General features: G+C 37.1%; 1 protein-coding gene across 1 annotated transcript in view; it reads right to left on the reverse strand.

The window, feature by feature from the left end:
* Positions 1 to 16,760, reverse strand: part of LOC133527546 (probable beta-hexosaminidase fdl) — a 172,721-nt gene that overhangs the window by 116,920 nt on the left and 39,041 nt on the right. Inside the window, exon 2 of the mRNA XM_061864600.1 lies at positions 11,935 to 11,976. The gene's annotated coding sequence lies outside the window, so the exon portion shown is untranslated. The remainder of the gene's footprint in view (positions 1 to 11,934; positions 11,977 to 16,760) is intronic.

Raw genomic sequence — 16,760 nt, forward strand, 5'->3', positions numbered from 1 at the left:
TGTTCTGTATTGGAATATTAGTAAAATAATTTTCTTCTCTCCTATACACATTTTCAGAATCGCTTTTGATAAAATTCGGTACACGGCACCGTCTTGAAACATTCGTTTTGGGTTGTAGAGTTTTAGCAAAGCTATAAGAACAGTCCCCCAGAGTCGAACTGTCCGAAGTGTCTTGAATCTTATCTCTCGTTGAACACTCCTTGTTTGTGGACCGAAGTATGCCATTCATTTGAATCTTTTATTAGATATGGTTTTAAGTACCTAAATAATACTTAGATTTAATAAAATAAATAAGCAAAATTATATACATATATTGCTTTAATGTAAACTTGGTTAGGTACCTAATGATCGCGTTAAACTTATTTATGTTTAATTTTACAACCGTTCTGGACTAGTGGGACCCTGCCTATGAATCCGATGGTCTTGGGTTTAAATCCCGGTAAGGACATATATTCGTGTGATGCACACAAATATTTGTTCTTGAGTCATGGGTGTTTTCTATGTATTTATTAAGTATTTGTATATTATATATCGTTCTCTAAGTACCCACAACACAAGCCTTCTTGAGCTTACTGTGGGACTTAGTCAATCTGTGTAAGAATGTCTTATATACTTATTTATTTATTTAAAACATATAATTTTTATACTTTATAACATTTTTTATACATCATATTGCCGTACATATATGTAGATTAATTTGTCATTGTTTCAAAAATATGTCATCACTCAAAAATACATACTTTTGAGTCAAACAATATAATATAGTTAAGGCGCAGATTGTTTTTAACCTATTCCTAATACAAGCCATATTAAGACCAGAGCACACCGGCTGCGCTATAATATTGGAGCCGTGCACGCACACGTTACGCAATTGGTGTGCCGGCTCGAATAAGGACTTGTATATTACAAGCACGTGCACGTCTACGAACACGCATCCGGTATGCACAGGCCTTTAACCGTTTCACAAGTAAGTATTGAATGTTTTTTTTTTGTTCTTTTTCTTTGAGATCCTACTTTAGACCTCCGTTAGCTTAAATGTAATTATATTCAAATGCCCATGTTTACTTCACTTGTTTGGACATTACTAACGGAGTTCTAAAGGTTTTAGAAGTTTAGGCTAGGCTTTAGAATATAACACTGTCTTATGACTAGAATAAGATTAGTATAGATCGTAATGATGACCAGCACATTCTTGTTATTAATATTAATTTTGTAATGTTTAATAAAAATGCTTATTACTTTAGAATAAGAATGTATAATTCGTATGTTTTTCATAAAATGTCCCACCATGTATTTTTTGGTATAGCATGAAACGATGGAGAGTTTTCTTTTTGCACTATTTTATAAAATATCAATGTTTTATCTTTAATTTTAACATTCCACAGTTTCATAATCTAAATGTACTTATGTGTTCCAAATACAAACTCCATGACGGGTCAATTAATTTTTAAAGTGTTAGTTGCAAGTATTTAAATATGTATATACCTAATTAGGCGGAATTGTATTTTTAACTGGCGATAAATTAACCAAAATTAATGAAATAAAGGAGTAGATAAATATAACTGTTTGATTTATTACTGACATCCTTGACGCCAGAGACGCCATGTTTTCAACTAATAGGATTTCACTTATAACACGATTACGCTTACGCGACGCTTGGTGCCCAGAACTCTACGCGTCTCGTACTCGTAACGTTTTTACGATACGCTGACGTGCGCTCCGTGTGCTGAGGGCCTAAATAGCAAGGATCCATTCAATTCATGATCAATCCTTGACTGTCCCGAGTATCAGGTGACCCAGATTTTATTAAAAAGAATTCCGTTTAGGGGAATTAATAACGCAATACCTTTACAAATTAAATTTTCTGTGACTGAATGAAAGAAAAATGTTGGAGAGCAACCTTTATAAGTTATAATAATATTTTGTAGGTAAGTAAATTTTGGCTAATGGTAGAAGTTTATTAGATTGACATGATATGGTGTTTTTCATTTTGAATATAGAAATCGACAATTTTTCAGTCTCATATCAAGGGAGTCCGAATAGGAAAAGCCATAAAAATTACATATTACATCCACTTTTGGGTGCAGACAGCACCAGCATTACTGCTGCAGTACTGCAGCGCGTCATTACTGTCGATGCAACTGCAGTGGATGGGTTGACTCACAAATGTGCCAGGAAGGCAGCCAGCAGAGAAGAATGGCGGCGTGTTGTGAAGCACGCGTCCCCATCCGATGATGACCACGACCACTCTGTCAACAGTGAAACGATTAAGAAGAAGAAGAAGAGTCGACAGTAGTGACGGCGTACTACCGCAAATTGTGGACTTTAAGTACCCCCTTAACATATAAAGGTAAAACATGGATAAACAAGTTTACTAACGAAAATGTGCTGGAGATTACTCAGCTTCCTAGTATTAACGCGCTGCTCAAACAGAGGCGCTTGCGGTGGCTACGGCATGTGCAGCACATGGACAGTGATCGTTTGCCCAGACAGACCATGCTGAGAAAAACTGCATTAGGCAAGCGGAACGTGGGACTGCGTAAAGCGCGACATGGTTGCGTTTAATATCAACTGTGACTCATGGGAAGAAATAGCAACAAACCAATGATAGGTCCTGGCCGTCCTGGTTTCAAGACTAAGCCCGAGAATGGGCAATAAAACACATGCGCGATGAGGGTCGCCTCGGTGCGCCTCATTTTACTAGTCATAAATGTGGGTGAGTATGCCGTTCATGAAACGGGTTATATAGCCACGAGCGACGCTGTCGTTAGATCATAGATGGTGCTTAAATCATCTGTAAAGATGTACAAGGCCTGATGATGATGAGGAAGAAAACATAAAAATAATAACTGGACGCACAGAATATTCCATCCGCAAACGGTATCCTAGTTTACAATACCAGCTTAAATTCGAAATGGCTTATGTATCTTGAAGCCGCAGTACGCTTACATTATTTTGGTTTTGTTGAAGTATTACAGATGAGGCAGTTTGATTTACTAATGCATTTGGGTGCATCAATGGGATTTATTTGCAATACCAACGAGTCTATCGCTTGAACAGCTTTAGTTATATTTATGGGGCTTTTGCGGGATGCCTTTGCGTGAATGACTTGACCATTAGCAAGATTACATTCGGAACTCGGTCTATCGAGGTACAATTATATGCGTATTTCTTTTGTTTATGGTTTCGCCCACAGGGAAAATTGTCATTCTCGGGACTAAGGTAAAGGGGCCCATTGATTATCAGTTCGCCGGACGATATCGGCCTGTCAGTTATTCGCGATTGTCAGCTTTTGCAAATAACTGACAGGCCGATATCGTGGGCCCCTTAAAGGCAATTGTAGGCAGCGCAAAGCGCAACGTGAATTTTGATTTACATATATTTCCTCTACTGAAAAGTGCTCCGTCTGTTTACCATTAATGAGTCGTGTTATTTGTAATTTTGTTTATATCAATGACGACCAAATAACTATCGTTCGTGATTTCTAGGTTTCTCAGTTGGTAATACATATAGGTATAGATATACATACGCCTACATCAAGCTTGGCATTTGCCATAGTAAGTATAGTAAGTTAACGACATCATCTGGGACGTCTCGATTTCTCGAGCCAATTATACGCGTACTATTTTATAGCCAGCTGTTGCGTCAATGAAACATCTTGATCGCAAGTTTGCTTGTGGTAAGGACATTGCTTATATTTGCTGGACATTGCTGTTAATAGGAATACCAGAAACCCAGTCAAAAGGCATACCCAGACAGACTTTGAAAGTCCCTGACTAATGTGTAGGACTTACTCTACTTACTTCCCCTAAACGTGTAGATGGATTCGCAAAGACAATTTTACTGCCTAGCGCAAAATTTACGGCTCTGTGTTTCAAATAGGTATAGTAAAATAATAAATTAAGAAAGGTATCTTGATTAATCTGTATTCTTACCATGAAATTACCGCGGCCGTAAACGTTAGCGTCCGACTAACTTACTTTCTATGCATCTCGCTCGTACTGGCATATTGGTGCGAGCGAGATGTATACAAAGTAAGTTACGCAGACGCTAGCGATTACTGCCGCGGCAAACTCTTGGTATGGGTACTGTATTATTAAAGCCAAGCTAAGCAATGAGGCGAGAAGCGACTACCTACTTTGTTCTTCAATTATTGATTGTTACACATTTTGATGAAGCCATAAACTAATTAGAAGTAACCTGCGAAGTATAAAAGCGAAGGAATGTCACGTGGCCAGGAAAACCGAGAAATTCCGACACATATTAGTAAGATTTTTATTTCCATTCCGTTACCATTTTTCACTTTGTATGACGGTGACAGATGAAGATGGAAGAAAGGAAAAATGTACCTTTACAAATTTTGGGAACACTTTTTATCTCTTAGTGGGATCAAAAGAGCTCGTGATTCAAAGTAGTAATATATAATGACATAAACCTTTCTAAATTAAAAAATAGTGGAGTGTACAAATAGCAACACTCCTGTCCATCAGTGGACCTAATGCCTTTTGTAATAAGGTCCATCGAAGAACAGTTAACTGTGTGGGCAATGGTACAACTTAAAATAAAATAGCCTTGAGGGTAAACGTGTACAACACAAGTAAATGTTTGGGTAAAGTTTTACCCGGTATACGAAACGTGTAAACAGGGTACCTACCTTGAAGTTTTAACAACGAGCGCTACAGGTGTGCACGTAGTTAAATAAGCTGTTGGTCAAAAACCTAAGCAAGAGGAAAATAACCACTTGGTAAAAGTAAAAGGGGGCCTAGCCAAGTGACAATCGCCAAACAAAAAGTAAAAAAACCGGACAAGTGCGAGTCGGACTCGCCCACCGAGGGTTCCGTACTTTTAGTATTTTTTGTTATAGCGGCAACAGAAACACGTCATCTGTGAAAATTCCAACCGTCTAGCTATTACGGTTCATGAGATCAGATACAGCCTGGTGACAGATGGACGGACGGACAGCGGAGTCTTAGTAATAGGGTCCCGTTTCACCCTTTGGGTACGGAACCCTAAAAAGTATTGGGATAACAGAAGCTACGAAATGTAACCTGATTATTTTCATACAATTTATAAGTTTCTATTGCTATTTCTATCACCGATTGTAATTTTTGCCAGGCACCCAGGTAATTAAAACATGTCAATTTCACTTGGAAATTAAATAAATTTAATCGCTATGTAGAATAGGGTTGCTAAATAGCACAGAGAACGCTAACTGCCGTTTGGAAAACTGTTTACTTGTAGAGTAATGGAGTGGAAATAAATTATTATGTAATGCTTCGATTTAACGCAAAACTAATTAATTATACTAGCGCGAAACGATTAATGTTCCCCGTTGCGTTGTTTATCTACGATTCTACGGGTTCAGTTTTAAACAGGCCATAGAGGTGTGGTCCTATTAATGTACTGTACAGTCGAGTTCATAAATATGTTTACCTTATTGCAAAGGATCGAGTGTATGTATAATGTATACATATTTATGAACTCGACTGTACGATATACCTGATAGAGGTTAATGTACTTATACCTATATAGTTTTATTTAGTTTGACTCTCTCAGTATCCTGTATAATGAATTGTAATTCAACGATGCCAGGGATTATTCTAGATCTCATTTGCAATGAAGTATTTTTAAGTTTATTTTATTTATGCTTTAGCTTTATTTTTAGTATTATTAATTAATTTAGTATCTAATATCTTTTCGTATTTCAAACTGTTTATTTTTACAAGTGTTCTTCTTGTCCCGTAGTTTATCTTGTACCCCACCTAACCTTATTTGCGTTTCTAGTATTTCTAAAAAAACCGCCGGTCGTCGTAAAGCTTCTAATTGTGGAAAAATTACTTACATTTGCGTAGTAAAAACACATTTTTCCTATAGCCAATGAACAATTGGTAGCTTGAAACTTGAAATACAAAAACCTGTCAAACTAAATTAATATACGAGCCACAATTCTTTTTATTTAGAAATTACCTCTCAAAGATATCCGTGCGAGCGAAATAATCGCCATCAGATATATCGTAACGGCCCAAGTGCTCAAAAAGATCTGAACATGCACTTTAAAGTTTAAAGTCTTGATAATAGAGGCTTTGTTCAGATATATGTGAACACCATGGCCGCTCTGATATATCTGATAGCGACTGTATCAAGTCACGTTGCATTCTAAATGCATCTCGCAATTCAAAAACTGTAAAATGACATAGTCGGATCGAAAATGGCTTGCTTTGTGGAATTCAAACCAGTGCTTGTGAAAATAGGATTTGAAATTGAACAAATAGGAAAGTGCTAAAAGCATTGCTGAGGTGGCCATTTGATTCGATGTCATTCCTTATTCTTGCTGCTGACAGAGTAAACTTGGGAGGTACGTGCCTCTGGGGGATTTCAAGAAATAAAATTTGAGTAGTGGTTTGGCTTTTATTACATAGATAAATTGTAAAAACCATAACATATCAGGATCAACCAACTAATAATTATATTGGATTTTTTAAAGCAAGACTTTTGGCGTAAATTTTTTGTACTTGTATTAAATAGTAAATAAGTGAGTGGGTCAACTTTAGCCTGTTATCGGAGACCACGAGGGATCACCGTCCTCGAAACGTCGGAGGTAATCTTAAAGTTTGCAAATAATACGCGATCAAGTAAATAATGTGTTAAATTAATATGATTGATGCAAGAGTATTTATGTAACATTATGGAGCCGCTTATACTGAAATAAATCCGACTTGTCTGTAAAAAAAGGCGCGAAATTCCAATTGTCTATGGGCGACCAACCCTTCGCCCCTATATTTTTTAGTTTGCCGCCTTTTTCTACTGACACACTGGCTGTGCCAGAGTTATTAAAAGTATGTAGTTTAAAGTTTAAAGTAGGTACAAAATGTTTACGATAATGCGGTAACCTTATGAAGTAGAGTCGCCATCAGATATATCGGAGCGGCCGAGGTGCTCAAAAATATCTGCACACGCACTCTAACGCTTTGACAATAGAGGGGTGTTCAGATATTTGTGAGCACCTTGGCCGCTCCGATATATCTGATGGCGACTGTACACGCCTACCACTGTTTGTTTACTATATCTAAGTCTGTATCATAGGGGTGCTTAATAACAGTTGTCTTTTTAAATCTTTACTAAATAATATCTAAATACGTACATAGCTATATTTCCACTTCACCTGATGCCGGTAATATCGGCACAATGGATGCTCAAGAGGCAGTCGCGAGCCCTCAGGGTGCTCCATCGAACCCCCGCGAGACTTCCGAGTTCGAGCCATCTTCACTTGCTAAATCTAGGTGACACGTTTACATCGGATGTGAAACCATTCTTAAGTAATATTAATTTAATACTGAAAGAAATTTGTATTAGATTATTCCATTCTTACACATTAGTAGTTTCCATACATTGCGGTATCAATTTCTCATTAGATTATTGTTGTGAAAGAGATCACTTTGTAAAAGATCGGCTTTATCGAACGAATATATTTCTAGGTTAAGTGTAAGTAAAACCACTAACAACAGTTATATCGATAGGTCGGAAAGGAATTCAGAGTATTAGCAAATCAAATGATGAAACATTAAATTGACCATTTCAAACCCTGTCAATTTAATGGTTCCTTTTAATTTCATAAATATATCAAGTCAAGTAAAAAAAATAGTTTGATTACTTAGCTGTTTTTGTCGTAGTTTTGAGCTATTTTGTATCATGGGTCATCTAGGGAGCATGTTAGTAAATCGTGATATAAAATGTATGCTACTATTTTTCCCTGGCTGATAAGACAGATACAACAACAAGAAATAGTGAACCGTCGAGATACGAGTACAATAGAATTTCAGTTAGTAATACCTAGTACTAGTATACTACAAAATAGGTCTAATCCATTATACCCGTATCGGCCCACTAGTAGTTAATGCTAACCGGACCAGGCAAACATTCACGCTTGTGACGTTGATAGTAGACATGTGTAAGTAATGCGCGTAACATCACAAACGAGATATCACTCAAACGCGTAATGTTGCATTACGCATCACTCCGAGAAACCAAGCATTACTTCAAACATAACTCGAGCATATGACTGGCCGAAGCGCGCGTAAACTCGTAAAGCATCAATATAGATTGACGCGCCGGTAGTCGGTACGAAAGGTCCGTTCAAGTAGAAACCGCGTAATGTATAATGAGCAATGAGACGTGATGGTGTGATGTGTGATGTTTGTTTGCCATGCTATCATTACTTTGCTATCCCGCTCGCACCCGCACTCACTGCTCGCTCGCTCTCATTCCGGAATGCTTTCGGAACACTTCGGATCGGTCCGCTCGGCCGGTCGGTAGCAGTCGCATTTGAGTTATTGCAAATTTCATTAAATTGATACGATAACGGATTTTTGCACCTGCAATCGATTTAAAACTGTAATGCGTTAACATAGAGCTTATAATGTTTTTAGTATTTTACCTATAAGGATGCGGCTAAATGATAATTCGCTTGCGAGTTTGAATTTGACGAACAAAAACGTATTTACTGTTTATTATTGTTGTGAAATGTTTGGTTTGGTTGACTTTCGCGGCAAACTAAATTAAGCACGAGTGAAGTTACTTATTTATCTTTAATTTAATAGTGAGCTAGTGTTTACAGTACATTCTCGTATCAGTATCATATCATAATTTTATTGATATACCCAAATAAAAATACTACTACGTGACTCTCGATGGCGTTATCTCATTAATTAACAGATATTTTCTTTTCTTTTTTATCTATGATGCATATTTTACGACTATAAAAATAAAAACATTAACAAAAACGATCTATCACATGGCGGTGACAAAACGCAATGCGTAATAGATCGACGCGCCGATATGATACGCCCTAGAGTCCTAACACTCGCTGCGTAATGTAGTTAGTACTGTGATGACTGTGATGAGTGTGATGTTGCCATCACGCGCGCGCCCGCGCGCTGTATTCGTTCGGGTAAATGTTTCGTTTCGAGTGATAAGTGATGTGATATCTCAGTGTAACATTACGTTTTCGAAAAAGTGATGTGATATAGCATTACTTTTTGAAGCACTGTTTCGCGCATGTCTAGTTGATAGTGTACAAAATGTGGGAATTAGTAGGCCCTGCCAGTTGCCATTGGTTTAATACTCATTACCATTATTAATTCATTCCAAGGCTCGGAAACCGGTTAAACTTCCAAACCGTCATCATATACTTACTTCGCGCAAAACCTTTTAATTTCGCTTTCGCTCGAAAGCCCGTTATTTTTAAACCGGTTCTAATGAGAACAGTTCTTGACAAATCCGGTTTTGAACAATAAAAATCGGTTTCTGCCTATGTCGGTGTCTATGTTTACGTGACACACCAGGCCGACCGGCCGTTGCGTCATTCGTCGAACAAACCGGTTTTTTAGGTTACAATAAAGTTCTTAAAACGTTCGCGTTCTTATAAAAGTTCGGAGGAAAATCGAAACAAATCGATATTTACCGGTATTTTAAACCTGTTCCGAGCCTTGATTCATTCATAATTTCTCAGCTCACTGTACGCAATGACTTGCCTCATAAGTTCCTTTTTTGTCAATTTTGCTGCGCGATGCGTCAACTGTTTTAGAGCAGCGGTGTGGCCGATCTTTTATGCAGTGTCAAATTGAATAGGTACTAAAACGCAATATGAATATGCAGTAAAAACCTGTTGAACGGCAATCAGCGTCAGCATTGATAAGTAGCGGATAGAACTACGCGTCAAAAGCTGCCATTCTCGAATACTTTTAAAAATAGTATTATGTAAAACAATAAGGATGTAATAGATAGTTTTAAAAGTGAACTGTAGACATATTTATATTTGTAAAGTTATTAAAATGCGGCAGATAGTTTTGTTGACAGACTGCACTTCGTTGACGCAAGCCGCTCGAGCCAGCAAACTATATTCTCTTCAGAAAGCATGAAAAGCGCCGTTAATTAAATCTCTTACTGAAATTAGCTGCGAAGCGAAGAGGCTGGTTAGCTTCGTTACAGGTTTTTATCTATTTTTAAAATGGCGCCGTCGGAGGTAACAGCACAGATTGAAAAGAGGACATTTTTAAAATGTTTCAATGGGCAGATTCAAGGCATACCTACTATGTATATTTAAACTGGGCAAAAAAAAAATTCAACCGAAATCGGATTTTTTACCGAACCTGCGGCCCGACGTTACCAAAAACACAATTTCGGAGCGGCAGAAAAGATCGGCAGTTTTTTGGCCGAAATGTGATTTTTATGCCGAAACCAAAACTTTAATCGGACTCTAATAATAATATTATAAGTAGTAGATTGTTTTACTCTCTAAATACCATGACTTTATGCTAACACTTCATTAAAATGTATTTTTTATGCATATCAATGTCAATTTAACTAACGCTAATAGTTTACATGTAATGCCTTCACACATATATTTTAATATTATTTTCAATTTTCATTCAGCAACCTAAATTAGCCATGTCGAAAGCGACCTTTATTATGCTATGTACGGCACAGCGCGTCGAAATTTCTAACGGTCGGTTGTCGTAAACCAATTTAAATTTACTTTATTTTCAGTTAATAGCATAATAGATACGCTTAAAATGACAAGCACATAACGAACAGTAATCTAAACATAATTCCAGAATATACTATTGTATTTTAGGTATTTTAAATAAGTACAAAATTGTCATTACATTTTAGCAGGTAAGTTGCGATTTCTCACATTAAACCGAAGTGCAAAAACTATAATATTATATTATAATTAATTTAATATTATATTATTTATTACTGAGTCGGTGTGGTGATTGGGAGGGATAAATAGGGCAAAGCCTCATGGTTAGGTTAGGTTAGTTTGTAGTTGATTAACGTAGATAATAAGATAGATATTAAGATTTTTTACTAAAATTGCTATGGATTTTTAATGGTCCGAAACAAACACTTTTTTTTTAAATACGTATAAGTAGTTAAAGTAATTTATACTAATACGGTGGCCATAGAACATTATTAATTCAGCCTATACAAGTATACACGCCCCACTGGCCTCCTCTCATGCGAGAGAGAGCTTGGGCTATAGTCCCCACGCTGGCCTGATGCTGGTTGGAGACTTCGCATAAATACACCTTTGAATTTCTTCTAATAGATAAAATGATAACCGTACATAAATTACGAAAAACTCATTCGCATGAACGAGCTAGGAGTTCACCTGCGGCCTCCGTATTGAAAGTCGGACGTGATATCCAGTTATCCACACGACTACCAGCACTTCGAATGCCATGGATCATTTTTTTTTTTAAGTTCTGAAGTATTGTAAATACCAGAATATATAGTTTCCTCAATATTTGTACGGTCGCACAGCCATCGCCACGTCCTTTCCACTCTCGGCTCCTTGTTGCGTTGGCAAGTTAGCACCAAGCTAGTTACCTTAACAAGCAGGTGAATACTCCAAAAGCCTTATATCAACTTGAGCTCATGTTGACATTGAACTTAATTACAAGCACTTTAGAATTTAATTTGGAGTCAGTGTCGTGAGTATAGGCTGTTTGGAAACGATGTTTCTCAAAACAGGCGATGTCTTATATCAGTACTAGGCTTACGTTCAAATGAACCTTATTAGTAGCGTGTTAAAGTTGAATTTGGAGTTAGTGTCGTCACAAGATAAAGCCTTTTGAAAGTACATGCCACATTTGGTTAACTAGTCTGGTCTTGGAAGCTCTAATGGCTAATGGATGTTGCTGCTTGCAAAGCAGTAACAGCCAAGCATTGCAAGCATTGCAAACAAATCAGCATTGCAAGGTTATTTTAATGACGTAAAGATGAATTTGAACATCTTACTATTTCCCAAAGAACCCCTTTGTGAGTCATTTTGGGACATATTTAAGGGGTGTCCGGTAAAGTCGAAATATTTTCTTAGACCACCCTGTTTCATATGTTGTAGTTATTATGGTGTAAATAGAATATACTTACTTCTACTTATAATTAAAGCAGCGCATCCCAATTATGTATAATCTGGAACAAAAGAATCAAACTGTTAGTATATTATACAACTTGGCGAATTTTGTTTTGTTACTAAGTACTGGGTGCTTAGCCAACATGCCAATAGTTAACGCTCCGTGGCGTAGTCATCTATCTCTATCACTCTTCCATATTAGTGCGACAGTGACATGCAGTTGCGTTTCGTTCGCTACGGAGCGTTAACGATTTACACGTTGGCTACGTACTCTGGACTAAAACTTTATGAGTACCGACACTACCAACGTTCTACGTATTTTATTGAAAATTCCAAAAAAAAAATTTGCAAATAGGTCAAGGTACTAAAAACGGAGAATTTCTTTATTATTTAATTTAAGAAGAAGCCTTTGCAATATATCATACATACAATCGAAATCTTGCGTCCGTCCATTTCAAATTGTCAGCGTCATATTTTTCCATCGACATGAAAGTGGCCGATCTATTTATCTCTGTCAGTCGCGAATGAACAAAGACCAATAAGAAAGCCCGGCGGTCATTAACCGAAATTATGCCGGAGCCTGAATGATGGCAACACTGCACAATTTATGAGAAACCATTTTTTTCTTTCTCATTGAGTGTCGAGATTTTTTTAAGGTGAAATTTTGTTAATGTTTCAATTATTTAGGAATTTTATCGCAGCTTCGCCCCGAGAGGAGTTTGTTATTCCTACCAAAGATAATAATATATCATTATAAAGATAATATTTTAAAAACTCATTAAATATATTATATTGATTAAGATGTGTAAAATGTAAGACAATTTCGTACTTCAAATTTGACAGGTAAACAAGAAGGCGCTGTACAGCTCCATATATTATATGGAGCTGATTATTAATCTGTTTGGATTTCAAACTAAGGGACACATTTTTTTTTCTTAGACTATACCTCTCTATTAAAATCTTTTTGTACCTACTGTAGATACTCGTGTGGAAAAATGATTGTTTGAAGCTGGTACGCTTAAGATACTAACCGCCGTCGCAGTAGGCAGAATCACTCTCAAATTTCTACCTAGTATCTACTAGCTACAGCTTTAGTAGATTTGAACCTTTATGCGGTTTACATGCACATCCGATAAATGTCAAATACAAACACGCAAACCATTGCCACAATTGTAAATTGTAATTGTGTTGGTTTTTAGTGTAATATATGTATGATTATCCTATAAATTTTGTATGTATTTATATCCTCTACTTTCTGGTACATGTTGCTGAATTGTCACCCTCTCCTCTCATTTACTCAAAGGTTAACTGGAAGGTATCTCTTAATTGTTCACCTTTGTCCTTAGCTTTTCCTAATTGTAAGTTAATTTTATTTGGTGTTTTTGTACCATAAAGTGTTTATTACCACCACAATTACTTATTATAATACAATTGGTTATTTTAAGCACAAAATGTTATGCACAAGGATAAAATCATTGCTCTAAATAAAGGTTCGTAGATATACTGATTCTAGGATTATGCGGTTGATCTTCCTCACCGCTACCAGTAGCGCGTCCTTTTGTGGCCAAGACCATCTGGACGCCCTAGGTACCGCTGGAGAGACGAAGTGCAAAAAAACCTTACCTTAGCGAACTCGGCGCCGTCGACTGGGCAGAGGAGCATGGCGGTCTTTGGTATCGGAGGCCAAGATCGGCTTCAAGTCCCTGCACCGCAGCAGTAAGTAAGATATACCGATTCCAACTCTAAAAATCGGCCAAGAGCATGTCGGTCTGCATGCTCAGCGTTAGGGTTTTAAATTTAAATTATTTTTTCTTATGGAGCGATAGTTCCGAAAATATTCACTTTATCAATTTTTTTTCGTTGATGACCCCTATCCGTATAAACCTAGGTACCCGCCGACACTCTACGCCATAGGGTTGAAACGAAAATAATTTCATCCCCACTTTAAGTGTATTTAACCACTTTGTCGGCATGATTGCTTTCTAGATCGCGGAGCAACGCCGCAGAGGGACAAACAGACACACGCACATGGCGAAACCTCACAGTTGTTGACTACGGAACCCTAAAAACATAGCAATTTATTTAGGATTGTAAACTTGTTGGAACAAAGAAACACAGCGGAGTTGCGTCCCGTGATCCATTATGGCAACTGTCGTACAGTGGAAGCCATTGTTAATGCCCATTACCTAGCAAATTATACGTCTATTTTATGGCTTAAAGTCTTCACTGCTTCACTTGACTATTAAGAAATAATGTTGTCGTCTTTGTCCTATCTCTAAAATAGGCTTCGTAACTTCTCAGAACAAATATTTCTTCATCGCTTGGTTGATATTTCGGAAGATTGTGATGCACTTGAGCAATTAAGGTACGGTTATCAGGAAATACATTTCTAATTTATAATACCTGCGATTTCCATTTACTGATCTATTAAAAGTCAAACGTATTTGTATATTAATATGGTATTTGACTACTAGTCAAATCAGTTTCTTTTTTCGAAATGTCAAAACGATTTGCTACTATATTAACACTAGCAAACGACGTCACGGTCGAATTACCTACTCCTTATAGTTCTATAAGAATTATAAAATAGAAATAGTGTCTAAAATTAACTTCATTTAGTCTACATTTCTCTATTAATATTGTGTTGCTTTATTTCGTGCATGGTGTGATTAATTTATTTTAAATACATTTCTAAAGAACAAACAAATTAAATACAAGTATGACTTTTGACCCAATGTTTCACTTTGCACAGTGTTATTTATTTGACTTAAAACCTCTAGAGGCGAAAATATGTGTCTTAAAGTGTAGGTATTATTTTTTCATTCCTCGATATAACGCTTTATCAAGGAAGTGGATAAGGGTGTGCATTATTTATATACACTCATGGTAATGGCAGTGCAATGTCCTATTGAGTGTTTTTCCGACAATATTGTAATAAAAGCAAGGCTGGCATGGAAAAAGAGGATTTAGAAGGAAATATTGTGATAGAGCTTGAGGAAAGCAAACTTTTTTTACAAGTTTTTTTTAATTCTACGTCGGTGGCATACAAGCATACGGCCCGCCTGATGGTAAGCAGTCTTCGTAGCCTATGTACGCCTGCAACTCCAGAGGAGTTATATGCGCGTTGCCGACCCTAACATTCCGCACCCTCGTTGAGCTGTGGCAACCTTACCTTACCTTACCGGCAGGAACACAACACTATGAATAGGGTCTAGTGTTATTTGACTGCGGTTTTCTGTAAGGTGGAGGTACTTCCCCAGTTGGGCTCTGCTCTAGATCTGGAATGGCATCCGGTGTGCTGTGCCCTACCACACAAAGCGAGATGACATTCACAGTTCCCATAGCACTTTTTTTTTGTTTATTGTATGTATGTGTGTTTGTTACTCCATCGATATCTAAATGGATATAAATTAAACTCAGGACAGATAATAAAAATTAAAGACTCTTTTCATCTTGGAAATCATTCTCTGAAATGGTGGGTGAAAGTTTGAACAAGAATGACATACTTATATAGAATGATATATATCGAGTTCTACGCGGACAAATCCGCGGGAAATTGCAGTTTAATAGATAAATGTTCAAATATTTTATAAGCTATGCTATGCAGAATTCTCCAATAGCAAAAAGAGGATTTCATAGCTAACACGGCACTAGGCAGTTATCACACCTGCTGGCTCACACGAGTCTGCGGTTGTCATCCATACTTTGAATGTAAACTTATATCTATATACTCGTACAACATATGCTATCGATCGACGAAGATGTCGAGCACTCTGTTTTTTAATATGTAGGTGACTTTAAGTCACTTCATTCTTAAAACCGAGTAATTTTGAATGAAACGCTTCCCTTGTTTTTTAGTGTAGTGCTTAGTATTGTAGCGTCCCCCATGCAGGGGGGGGGGGCAGTTATCTCTGCAGCTACATTACACAGTACATTTACATTGTACAGGTACATTTTATCAAACAGATTTATGCAACAACTATACATAGTGCTTAAGTGATGGCCGACCAACCAAACTACCAACCAACCAACCAGCATTTCGAAAAAGGAGGTTCACATTCGAAGACAGCTCGGCCGATGGTTTTTTTTTGTTTGAAAGGGTTTCACGTGACATAGTTTTTAGATCAAGATTTGATGATGGGACCTTGGAATTATTCAACTATATTTAAGCACACCAAGCATTTTTTTCCGTGCAGTGAAACGCAGATGAAGACCATAATACGATGAATTCTGTTTTGTCAAGTCGGTTCTTTTTTGTTAAAAGTTATTTGGTGGTCACATTGACGCGTGTGTAGGTCCCATCAGTTTGGACAATAACAAATAATTTATTCTCAAGCACAAACACAGAGAAGAAAATTATACAAAACGGAAAAACAGAAGAAAGTGCTACGCAATGGTCTAATCTCAGCAGGATGCTGGCGACTATCAGCGCTGGAGAACTGATGACACAATATACAAATCGCTTTCGGATACAAAAAACTGCATGCATCAAGTTTATTGATAAAATGTCAACGGTTTTCTTCCGTCGTCGCGTGAGAACGATGCACTTTCCCCGTCTCGCATGGAATTTATTGCAGTTCACTTTTCTTAAGTGACAGTTGTGCTAAATTCTTCGCTGGGACGTGCTCGCAACGTTCAAGACACGTAGATTCTTTCTTGGATGGAAATAGGTTTCTTTTTTACTTATAGTAAACACCCCTATAATGGATCAGGCACCACTAATGGGATGGTATAGACAAATCCTGTAAAACAAGTATTTACCATCAATTTTTTAACGCTGGCAACATTTTACCATAAACAAGAGCCAAAGAGCTGCGTATGTTTAATGTTTCATTGATATTTG

Source organism: Cydia pomonella, chromosome 18, assembly GCF_033807575.1.
Source record: "Cydia pomonella isolate Wapato2018A chromosome 18, ilCydPomo1, whole genome shotgun sequence".
Lineage (NCBI taxonomy): Eukaryota > Metazoa > Arthropoda > Insecta > Lepidoptera > Tortricidae > Cydia > Cydia pomonella.